Source organism: Dermacentor variabilis, chromosome 1, assembly GCF_050947875.1.
Source record: "Dermacentor variabilis isolate Ectoservices chromosome 1, ASM5094787v1, whole genome shotgun sequence".
NCBI lineage: Eukaryota > Metazoa > Arthropoda > Arachnida > Ixodida > Ixodidae > Dermacentor > Dermacentor variabilis.
This window is the reverse complement of record NC_134568.1, coordinates 185,894,417-185,903,611: the sequence shown is the minus strand read 5'-3', so window position 1 is coordinate 185,903,611 and position 9,195 is coordinate 185,894,417. Positions and strand designations below refer to the sequence as shown.

At 46.4% G+C, this 9,195-nt stretch overlaps 1 long non-coding RNA gene across 1 annotated transcript; it reads left to right on the top strand.

Moving 5' to 3' along the window:
- Positions 1 to 1,389: 1,389 nt before the first annotated feature.
- LOC142572538 (uncharacterized) lies at positions 1,390 to 7,597 on the top strand. Its single transcript, XR_012826097.1, has 3 exons — positions 1,390 to 1,525; positions 2,158 to 2,220; positions 7,377 to 7,597. It is a non-coding gene; the product is annotated as an uncharacterized LOC142572538 (long non-coding RNA).
- Positions 7,598 to 9,195: the final 1,598 nt, after the last annotated feature.

Below are 9,195 nucleotides of genomic sequence, written 5' to 3'. Positions count from 1 at the left end.
ATTGGGACTGCAATTCAGTAGAGAGAAGTCTGGGATAATAGTATACAATGAAGAAAGGGGGGAACCATTGGAAATACAAAGCACTAAGATTGATCATGTTGAAAAATACAAGTATTTGGGCATATGGCTAAACGAGGGCAAAAAGTACTTGGAAGAACAGGAAAAAATTATGATGGAAAAAGTGAAAAGGAACTCAGCTGTAATGAAACACAAGGCACTTTGGAACTATAATAGGTACGAGGTGGTTAGGGGCGTATGGAAAGGGGTTATGGTACCTGGCCTCACATTCGGAAATTCAGTACTGTGCATGAAATCGGAAGTTCAGGCATGCATGGAAACGAGACAGAGAAGTGTAGGCAGGTTGGCCTTAGGAGCACACGGGAACACCCCTAATGAGGGAGTGCAGGGAAACATGGGATGGACGTCATTCGAAGGTAGAGAGGCAATAAGTAAACTAAAATTTGAACAGAGACTCCCAGCACTGGAGGAAAAAAGGTGGGCAGGAAAAGTGTACAAATATCTGTACATGAAAAGTTTGAACACAAAGTGGACACTCAGAACGAGGAAGCTGAGGAATAGATACCTACAGCCGAGGGAGGGGGTCCAACGTGGTTCTAGTGTGGGAAAGGAGGTGAAGGAGACGGAAAGAAAAATGTGGGAAGAAAGAATGCTCGGAAAGCCAGCGCTATCAATGTATAGGTCACAAAAACAGGAGATTAAGAGAGAGCTCTTATTTGATAACTCGCGGGGCAGCTCACTATTATTCGAAGCTAGGACGGGGGTTTTGAGAACGAAAACATACGGGGCTAAATTTGAAGACGTGGACCTTCGGTGCACAGCTTGCGGAGCCGAAATGGAGACCACTGAGCATACAGTGCTGAGATGCACAGACCTTCGCCCGACCCTGGCAGAGGGAACAGTGGCAGATATGGAAGGGGCATTAGGTTTTCCCGGGGAACGAGGGCAAATAGACGAGAAAAGAGTGGCAGTAACGAAGGGGAGGCTAGAGGATTGGTGGAGTAAGTCAAGGGATAGATAATACCATAAATCGGGGAGATAATGTTTCCTCTACTGTTTTAGATAGTTATTGTGGGGGGAGGAGGGGAGTGAAAACTAGTTTAAGGAAAAGAGGATATAAAGAAAGAAAAACATACTAATAATAAAATAGGAGGGGGAGCAAAATGCTAGGTGGCGCCAGCCGCCGCCCGTTACAAAGGGTATAGCCGCCACCCATCCATCCATCCATGAAAAAACGGCCACTGTCGCCCGCTGTGTCTCGGTCGTGGGTTCGTTATCCAGTTGTGCGTCATTCTAAACCGTTCTGTACATTTATGCTGGATATTAAATGGAGTCATTTAGCTGTGCTGATGCTGTGTGCAGTGTGTTTTGCATCAGTGCTTCGTGACATCGGCTGTATTGCGTGTTTTCGCCGACGGCTTACTACCACAATGGCAGGGTCTGCCATCGCCGCCTTCGTGTCTCGGTACGTCTTTGTACGTCGCACCTTCGGATAACACTTTTTCCGGTAAGTCAAATACATTGCGCTTCGTTTTTCGTCAACAATGTGAACATATTTAGGTGTTACCCGCGACAATTCTTGATATATGGGCTCTTCTGCCCTGCGAGTTTTCGTCATTACTTTTATACGAGGGTTCTGCTTGTCTTCAGCCGTTCAGCACTACCGCTCTCCACGACTTCCGCAACAACAGTCAGAACTTTGCCCTGCTTGTTAGTCTGTGGTTAACGTAGCACGAACCAACCGAAAAGAGTGCACTCGAAGACGACGCGCTGGCTGTAATGCTGAACCAGACTGAACTCGCCCTATTTTGTGTCCTTTTGTTCTTACGTGTGCACGCGTGTGTGTCAGTGACTATGCAGTTTGTAGCGTTCCCACTTTATAGCAAAACAAACTGCAGTGTTTACTTCATCTATACAATTCCAAATTAAATTGTCTGCTGATGTACAAATTTCACTTGTGTTTTGTTCTAAATAAGCAGCAAAACTTTTAACCTAGTAGGTGCTTCATCTGGGAGTGAAATCACGATAGCTTGGCATTTATTAATGAATGACTGTGACTGGGGGTCACCTTATGTGTAATTGCAAATCTGCATTTCAACTGAATTGATGCTATCCTATTTTGTCCCTTTCACTCTATAGACGGCTGGACATCCTTCTTGTACCTTGGCGCTAGCTGGATGACGGGACCTCATCATGATCAGTGTAAGCCAATGTACTATCGGCCAAAAAAGTAAACGGACCACGGCACAGATGGCCGGAGCGGCGGCGGGGCCACACCGGGGCGCTGCTATCTCGCTCCGCGCGCTGACGGCGAGAGTGCCCCGAGTGACGCCAGACTTCGCCCTTTCTCTCGCGCGGGGCCTTGTCACGCTTGATAAACTTCTAGTGCACCGTTCAGTTGCTCTGCCGCTGACGGTCGCGACGAAGGGGACTGCATCGCCGGTAGTTTAGCACATGGCGCTGTCGAACAGTAGTGGATGGCCGCGGGGCATCAAACCGCGCCACTGAGACGGAACGCAGACTCGTTCTTAATGTTGTTTTGCTTATATTCACCATACCTCTCATATTAGTGCATTTCGCTGGCGTCCACCGCTGCTCGATTTTAGGCAACACAAAGCAAGGAGCCGTAACGGCGCCTACGTTGAAGGCCGCTCCATGCGCGCTCTTTCACGCCGGCGCGATAACTTACAGGCGCCAAGCTTTGCTGCCGGTGCGGGTTCTCTGTCGATATTACTTTTCCGGCATTGTCTCCTGCAGTGGGTGTAATAACTATAGCAACGACGCCTCTCAAAACTGCTTTAATTCGATACTACAATACGCAGCCCGTTATGAAACTTTCTTTAGAAAAATACCGTCAGAAAGAGACGATTGGAAAGGCGAATCGGAAAAAACTAGTCGCTCGTGAAAGCTTATTCACGGAAGCAGATAAAAAATGGCATTCCGTGGGTTGAAGAGGTCCTCAGCGGGATGAAAAGTTGCCGTCGACCGCGATGACAGCCTATTTGCCTTGGCATCGAGTCACAGAGCTCCTACTAGCTCCGGTCGTCCGCGCAGCGCTTCCAACCCTTCCTTCACGGTATGATGCAGCTGATCCGCGGTGCCACAGCAAAGGCGCCAATAGGACACCGGCGTTCAATATTTCATTTTTATTCTCTGGAACGGTGTGGGCGACGCGCTTTGTAGTGCGCGCTGCTATCCAGATATGGTTGTGTCCAGCCATTGGACACTGGAAGACTAGGAAATGTTTAAAAACGAGAACGGTCGCATTCGTCGCAAAAATGCCATCTCGGGTGCCGATCGAGGAGAGAAGGCGCATCGTGCGGCTTAGCATAGAAGGTGTCCCTCAGCGTGAAATCTGCCGCCGCACCAGGAGGAGCAGAACATCGGTGAACCGCATTATTCAAGCCTATAGGGATGAATATGGTAGAATTGCTGATGCTCAGCGCAGTGGGCGGCCAAGGCTTACAACGTTGGAAGAGGACCAACGGATAGTTGCTGCCGCTGTTGTTGACCCCTTTCTGAACGCCAGGGAAATTCGTGACGCACTCGATCTGAGTTGCTGCAGCGAGACTATCAGGAGCAGACTGCGAGAGGCAGGTCTCATGAACTGCGTTGCCGCTCAGAAGCTGCACCTGACGACGAAGCAGAGGGAAGAGCGGCTGAATTTCGCCCGAGCGTTCGAGCAATGGACTGCAGAGGAGTGGCGGGAGGTCATCTTCACGGATGAGTCAACGTTTAGCACACGCTGGGACCAACAGCAGCGTCTGTGGCGTCCGTTGAACAGCAGGTACGACCTCTCATCCTTGCAGCTGAGGGAAGTTGCGGGTAAAGTTCGCATAGCTAGTCAGTGCTGAAAAATAGGGATTGTTTGCAACGCATACTAGCCTTAAGAATGCAGTACAGCCTCATTTCTCGTCTTACTGCATGACTAGACGTAGGTGCACTATTGACTACGAAGTGTTTCTTTTGCGTCATTGCATATCAGCGAGCTGAATGTTAGACAGGGTATGATTTAAGCCTTCATTATTTTCTTTTCTACAGCAGAGGGAGGGGGCTGCGCGTTAAGTTTTGTACCCGACATATGTTAATCACTGCTCTCTCATATGCCCAGATATGACCCTGGCCACATCCACAGCGTGCTCAGCAGCGGCCGCTGCTCGGTTAGTGTTTGGGGCGCCATCAGGAAGGACGGCCTTGGCACACTCGTGCGGATTGAGAGCTCGTTCACCGGGTCAAAGTACTGCGAACTCCTCGTCAAGCACTTGATTCCATACGTGCAGGACGGGCCATTCCGGGACGGGTGCTACATGTTCCAGCACGACCGCAGCCCTGTGCACAAAGCACGCGCTGTGAGCGCACTTCTGGAGCGCTACGCCGTGCGTCAGCTTCCGTGGCCGCCTAACGGGGCTGATCTTAACCCCATCGAGAACATTTGGGGAATGTTGAAGAAGACTCTTGCCTCCCGGCACCTGTGTGGTGGCACAGCGGATCAGCTTTGGCATGCCGTGAAGGAAGAGTGGGAAGCACTACGCGGACGTCCGGAGCTAGTGGCCGCGCTCTATGACTCGATGTCAAGGCGAGTAGGCCAAGTCATCGCGGTCGACGGCGAATTTTCATCCCATTGAGGACCTCTTCAACGCATGGAACCCCACTTTTTATCTTCTTCCGTGAATAAACTTTCACGAGCGACTTGCTTTTCCGATTAGTCTTTCCAATCATCTCTTCCTGACGCTACTTTTGTAAAGAAAGTTTCATAGCGGACTGTGTATTGTAGAAGCGAATTAAAGTAGTGTGTAGAGGCGCACTGCTATAGTTACTAAACCCACTGCTGGACACAATGCCGGACAAGTAATATCGACAGAGAACCCGCGCCGGCAGTAAATCTTGACGCCTGCAAGCGCGCGTCACCGTAGCCGCCGTTGCGGCTGCTTGCGTTGTGTTGCCTAAAGTCGAGCAGCGGTGGACGCCAGCGAAATGCACTAATATGAGAGGTATGGTGAATATAAGCAAAACAACATTAAGAACAAGTCTTCGTTCCGTCTCAGTGGCGCGGTTTGATGCCCCGCGGCCGTCCACTACTGTTCGACAGCGCCATGTGCAAAACTACCGGCGATGCACAGTCCCCTTCGTCGCGACCGTCAGTAGCAGAGCAACCGAACGGTGCACTAGAAATTTATCAAGCGTGACAAGGACCCGCGCGAGAGAGAGGGCGAAGTCTGGCGTCACTCGGGGCACTCTCGCCGTCAGCGCGCGGAGCGAGATAGCAGCGCCCCGGTGTGGCCCCGCAGCCGCTCCGGCCATCTGTGCCGTGGTCCGTTTACTTTTTTGGCCGATAGTACTGTACCCTCTCTGGTCCTCCCAGTGCTTTATATATGGGTTAAGGCCAGGGAGCGCTTCGTGGTAAAATAGTTAGTTGGTGTCTCACAAACGGCCATTTTTTTGCACTGGTCCATTATAAGCTGCCACTATTAGAACCAATTTCTCGGTGCCAGTGTACATACACAGTTCTACTAGTAATTAGTTTCCCTAAGCCTTACAAAATTTACCTGTACGTAGTCATTGCTATGTAAGAACTCACAAATCAACTCTGCTGTGTCATAGAAGTATTCTATACATGAGTAAAAATTTTCTACAACAGTGTACATTACACCTTGCTTCCCTAATGCACAAATGTATTCAAGCCAGTATTTGATTAGTTTGGTATTCTAAATGTTTTCTGTGTGATTTAGTTTCTTTACAGGAACTTACTGTACAGCATCAGCAAGCAGTCTAATTTAAAATTTATGTGTGCTGTAAAAGGTGTGCTTTGCCGCTAGAATTGATAAAACATGGGCCAAGGCTTCCATACAAGGACAAACTTCAGTTTCGCTCTACCACCATCAGCACTTGGCTGGCGCTTGCAAAATGAATCACATCAAGTAGCTTGTGCCAGACTGTTTTTTAACCTTATTGTGAGGAGATCACAAAGTGATCTGTGGAGGCGCCTGCGTCTGAGATATAGATTGCGCTGCAACATATGTGCGTGTAGAACAGGCATGATGCTGAGGGTTCCAGCAGTTTGCAGAGGTGCTTTTAAAATTTTGTCATAACTGCAATTTTACCTGTGCTGTTTTTATCACCTATTTCAATAATGTCATTGGAGTGTTATTAGAATTTATCAATCTATTTGCTCTGGCCCATTAGCCTGCCACATTTGCCTTTTCACTAGGTGGGCAATTATTCTGCATGGACCATTGCTTGAATACACCTTTCTGTGTGCAGTGGCTTCTCAGTTGCAAGTCAGCATAGATGCTCAGAATTACCTGAGGCTATAGATACACTGATGAATTTGCCACCTATAGGAATTTATTTGCACTTTCTCACGCAAACAGCATGTTAACACTTCCAAGTCAGTGGGCAATGTTACCGTTTGATCACATCATGAGAAACTTTCAACTTTGTATGACGCATCATCCAAGGTGTTGCGTCATTTGTGTGAGGTATTGCCCGAAGCCAATTAGGGTCACATGAAAATATATCAACAAAAGTGATTGATCCAGCTAGGAGTGTTGCTTTGGAACACTACTTTATCACCAGTCCTCCTTTGCATGCTACCTGCTTACTCTGTACTGTGTCATGTTTAAGTTTGACAGAAAGGCAACAGCTAGGCAGCGCAAAATGCCAAACTTGATTTTAGTTCAACAATATAAAACGCTATTTAACTTTTTAATTAAGTCAGTACATCATTTACCTGCAGTGAATTACTGTTTTAAACTGATTATATTTTGCAGGAAGCTTCTCAGACTTGTTTGACAGGTTGATAAGTGGCTTTTTAGCCACAAAACACCATACAATAAATTAAAGGCTGACTTTGACTCTGCTATGCAACTTAATGACTATATGCCAGGAACAAGGTCTCTGAGTTGTGGCGCTGGCTAACACTCCCAGCGTTCTACTAGGACACACAAATACCCAAAAAAGTGGATGGGAAAACGACGCCGCTGTAGCTCAATTGGTAGAGCATAGCACGCGAAATGCGAAGGTTGTGGGTTCAGTTCCCACCTGCGGCAAGGTGTTTTTTCATCCACTTTAATTTCCACTAATTTATCGTGTCTTTATTTAATTTATTAAGCAGAAGTAATTTCCCCTATGTTGTCCTTGGTGTCGGTGTTTGTTGGCGTCTTATGATAGGAAATATACTAGTCATATTAAACATCATCGCATACAAACCTTAAGATACCCGTAGTTTAAGAGAAAGGAGTGCTTAAATTTATTTTTAATGTGAGCCAAACTTCTTACTTAGCACATATTGCTAATTGAAGTTCTAATTTCAACATTCCCATTTCTTCCCTTGCCCCTTTTTTTCCTGTTCTGTGCAGGTATTGCTTTCCTATGTCTACAAGAACCGTCACGCGTGGCCTGTGACAGCAAGCTTTTGTGGGCAGCCAGTGCTCTCCTACGAAGGCTGGCCTACTCTGGCAGCGGCGGCAATCATCTTAAAGATTTATCCATGATCACCTTTGCTGCTATTTGTCACTCTTGTTAATTACACTTTCTGCATCTTTTCTAATTTATTAGGTAATAAAGTATGAGTATGTGACATGGTGTGAAGTTGATGCCTTGCTGCATTTTCGCTTGCAATCACCTTTTATGCATGAAAAGCTCATCATACAGTTTATGAAAAAAATAACAGCATATTATGATTTATCTTTCAGTTCTTGTAACATGCAACGTACAAGTTCACTACGGCGGCCGCATTTCTATGGGGGCGAAATGCGAAAACACCCGTGTACTTAGATTTAGGTGCACGTTAAAGAACCCCAGGTGGTCGAAATTTCCGGAGTCCCTCACTACGGCGTGCCTCATAATCAGAAAGTGGTTTTGGCACGTAAAACCCCATAATTTAATTTTTAAAGGAGTTCACTAATGGATGGTATGCCGAAGAACTCGCCATTATTTCTGCGTGATGCTGTGCAAGCATGTGGCGTTACCTTACAAGAGGCACCCAGAAAGTAAGTTACAATTTACTTTTAAATGAAGCATAGACATCAGAAAAAATATATTTATATTGCTAGTTAGAGTGGTTTGCAGTGTGTTTTTCCAGATGTGTACTATCCTTTATTTCTTAACTCATTGCAGCACAGTGGCTATTGTGCCCCCTGTAGCTGAAACCAGGATGTAATTTTTGCCTGAACTGCAGCATCACTGACAAAATTTTTCATTCCTAGAAACTATTTCAATTTGGGGGGAAGACCCAGCAGGGCGAAGTTTTGTCAATAATGACGTGTTTCACGCAGAGATGTTCTTGTTTAGGTCAATGAGTGAACATTGGAATTATATCAGCATACAATACAGATCTTGTTTTATTTGCAAAATAATTCTGACAGGTGGCATTCAATTTATTGGTCTAATTAAAAAGCACAAATTGACCAATGAGGCTGTACTACACTATTCCCATGGTTCACATCTGGAAAAACTACCTCTGCATCACTCTATCTGACAATATAAACTTTTTTTTCTGATGTCCATGCCTCATTTAAAATAAATTGTAACTGTGGGCAAACGTCGTGTTACTGTAACAGCTGCCGCAAAAATTTGAGGGAGTGTCTAATAAAAGTCTTCAGTTGTTCTTGTCAAGCTGTCCATTAGCCAACTTTTAGCATAACATTAGCAGGGCTTACTGAAGTACTTCTAGACGTCCATGGCTACAAAATGTCTTGATCAAGACGGCTACTAGGCTTTTGAATTAGCCGTTCAAGACATCTTTTAGACATCAAATAGCTGCTTGCGTGTTTCGTGGGCTGTGACCCCCCCCCCCTGATGTAGTCGAGGGAGGCGAGGATATCGACAATTTCCGGGTTTCAGCACCAGTACAGCCGCCTTGGATACCGCGCATGTTCCCCGGGTCCCCCTCTCCTTCGCTTTCTTTCCGAGATCACGAATGCAGCAAATATACACGCTGTTTTTCCTGCGCCAAGTAACACAGGATGCTGCACTGATAACGTGTGATAAGCCCACGTGCACATCTGTTAGACTGTAAGGCTTGGCAGCCAATACAAATGCGGCATCGTGGAAAATATGGCTCACGTCACAAGTAACAAAAATATCTTTATAATAAAGTTTTCATTACCAATTTTAGCGGCAATATTGCATTTGCAAAATTGAAGCCCGACATTCATATCTTGCCCAACAACAACT